Source organism: Nannospalax galili, unplaced genomic scaffold (genome assembly GCF_000622305.1).
Source record: "Nannospalax galili isolate Female #2095 unplaced genomic scaffold, S.galili_v1.0 scaffold819, whole genome shotgun sequence".
NCBI classification, from domain to species: Eukaryota; Metazoa; Chordata; class Mammalia; order Rodentia; family Spalacidae; genus Nannospalax; species Nannospalax galili.
The window spans coordinates 2,290,180-2,293,148 of NW_008343717.1; the positions used below are offsets into that span (position 1 = coordinate 2,290,180).

At 38.0% G+C, this 2,969-nt stretch overlaps 1 pseudogene; it reads left to right on the top strand.

Moving 5' to 3' along the window:
* The first annotated feature begins 300 nt into the window (after positions 1 to 300).
* LOC103739621 lies at positions 301 to 1,311 on the top strand (annotated as a pseudogene).
* Positions 1,312 to 2,969: the final 1,658 nt, after the last annotated feature.

Genomic DNA, 2,969 nt, shown 5'->3' on the forward strand with positions numbered 1-2,969 from the left:
GCTAGCGCTTGCTCAACTCTAACCGGAAAGCAGAGGACTACAAGAGACTGAACTGTATCTGCCTATTTCCAACAGACTCACGTTCTACTTTTGCTCACAAAAATAGCCGGGAAATTTTCATTAGTCCTTCTTAAAAAAAAAAAAAAAAAGTTAATATAAAATTTCAGAAAAAAAAAGGAACCTGAATTTTAGTAACACAGCTGGAACAATCTGCAGCGGCGGCGGGAGCGGCGGGAGAAGAGATTTAATTTAATTTAGTTGATTTTCTGTGGTTGTTAGTTGTTCGCTAGTCTCACGGTGATGGAAGCTGCATTTTTTTTCGAAGGAACGGAGAAGCTGCTGGAGGTTTAGTTCTCCAAGCATCAGTCCGACGCAAGCCAGGGATCTGGGGATCTTCGCACTGTCCCGAGATCTGAGTGGGTTGTCCTTTTGAAGGATGTGCAGTGTTCAATCATAAGTGTGACAAAAACTGACAAGCAGGAAGCTTATGTACTCAGTGAGAGCAGCAGGTTTGTCTCCAAGAGACGTTTCAATTTGAAGACATGTGGTACCACCCTCTTACTGAAAGCACTGGTTCCCCTATTGAAGCTTGCTAGGGATTACAGTAGGTTTGACTCAATTCAAAGCTTCTTTTACTCTCTTGAGAATTTCATGAAGCCTTCTCACCAAGGGCACCCATACCAGAATTTCCAGGAAGAAATAGAGTTTCTTACTGCAATTTTCCCAAATGGAGCAGCACATTGCACAGGATGTATGAATTATGACTCCAGTTGGTACTTGTATACTTTGGATTTCCCAGAGACTCGAGTAATCAATCAGCCAGGTCAAACCCTGGAAATTCTGATGATGAGTGAGCTTGACCCAGCAGTTATGGACCAGTTCTACATGAAAGATGGTGTTACTACAAAGGATGTCACTCGTCAAAGTGGAATTTGTGACCTGATACTAGGTTCTGTCATTGATGCCACACTGTTCAATCCTTATGGCTACTCAATGAATGGAATGAAATCAGATGAAACTTATTGGACTATTCACATCACTCCAGAATCAGAATTTTCTTATCTTAGCTTTGAAACAAACCTAAGTCAGACCTCCTATGATGACCTAATCAGGAAAGTTGTAGAAGTCTTCAAGCCAGGAAAATTTGTGGCCACCTTGTTTGTTAATCAGAGTTCTAAGTGTCACACAATACTTTCTTCACCCTAGAAGTTTGAAGGTTTTAAACATCTTGATTGCCAGAGCACTATGTTCAATGATTACAATTTTGTTTTTAACAGTTTTGCTAAGCAGCAGCAACAACAGCAGAGTTGATTAAGAAAATTAAGGAGAAAAAAACACAAAAAGAGAAGACACATAGAAGGTGGTGGTGGTGGCTGCTTTCTAGATGTTGATACTGGGGGGCCATGCTTTCCATGACCACTACCTCGTAGTTGCAGAAAGCCCTAGGTGTAATGATAGTGTAATCATTTTGAAGTGTATGCATTATTATATGAAGGAGTTAGATATCTTGCATGAATGCTCTCTTCTGTGTTTAGGTATTCTTTTCCACTCTTGCTGTGAAATTGAAGTGTGCGTAGAAAAAAACTTTTCCTATATGAAACTTTACAACTCTTGTGAAAACAATTCAATTTGGTTTATGCACAGTATAATATTTCTGCAAGTATCATCCAAAATTCCCCAGAGACAAAGCTTTCATCCTCATTAGATGTTGGCCTCAGCTAACCATCTGGGACTGTTCTATTAAATTGCTGCCAGAATTTTATGTCCAGTTACCTCCACTTTCTAGAACATATTCTCTACTAATGTTAATAAAATCAAATTTTTTACTTCAAAAAAAAAAATTCAGCGATTATTCTGGATTATCTGAATGTTTTTCTTCAACATGTTGAGTCCTCAAAAGAAAATGACTCCTGTTATTTGTTTTGTGTATTACTATTTTAATCATTGTTTCTACATTTATAGCTCTATGACTGGTTTCTTCCCTCACCAAGATGTCACCCTGCCCCTAACTCTCCAGTTAAAGCAATACTTTGTTACATTGTGGGCTTATATAATAGTCTTATCCCAGGGGCAGGGTGTCAATCATCTTTTAAGGACATGAGAATGTGGCCCCCTTTCTATTGACGTGAGCTTGTTTCAAAGATAAATGATAAGACTAGCTTCTAGTGGAGTACCGTACCTTGTTAAGTCATGAATGAGAGGATTTTACCACTAAATCAAAGCAGAGAGATTTAATCATAAGTGTTCTGGACTCAGTAAGTACAGTCATCTTAACTTTTACTTTTAGCAGCCATTGCCACCAGTTTCCATTAATGTAAACTTTAGTTCAAAGGAGAATCTGCAGCTTTAAAATTCTATGATTTTTATCATGCATGTGAGCTGTTGACTTCACCTGTTCCGGTACAGTCTTTCTTTCACCATGGCATTCACATGATCAAACGAATGACTGCCCAGGATGAAGACTATCCAAGTTACCCAGATAGCCAGGTAGCAGACCACATGAATGGAGAAAACAGCACAATATTTTGAAAATATTTAATGAGAACAGACTAGAAATACAGACTTTCAAGAGCTGGCATCTTATTAGTGGTGTTTTCAAATACTGTGGGAGTTCAGCAACTGAGGAAAGATTAAAGTTGACTAAATTTTTTATTGTCCTCATGATACTTTCTTAATAGTTTCTGGATTGATACAGTGATGTTTTGTTCCTTCCACATTTATAAATGAAACACTTTTTTTTAGTGTTTCTAAATGTAGAATCTACTTGGTTAGAAATCAAGTAGCTGGAACACTTTTAAGCACTCAATTGATCGAATGTTTCACTGAGGAAGCTTTCAATCAGCTTTATCAGTATGAGTCTGTAATGAGCACAGCACCTAATGTTTTCACTTGCTCAGTTAGGAAGACCAATGCTTAAGCAGGATTTTGTTCTTAAACAGTAACCCAGTAGATCTGATGACATTTTGTTG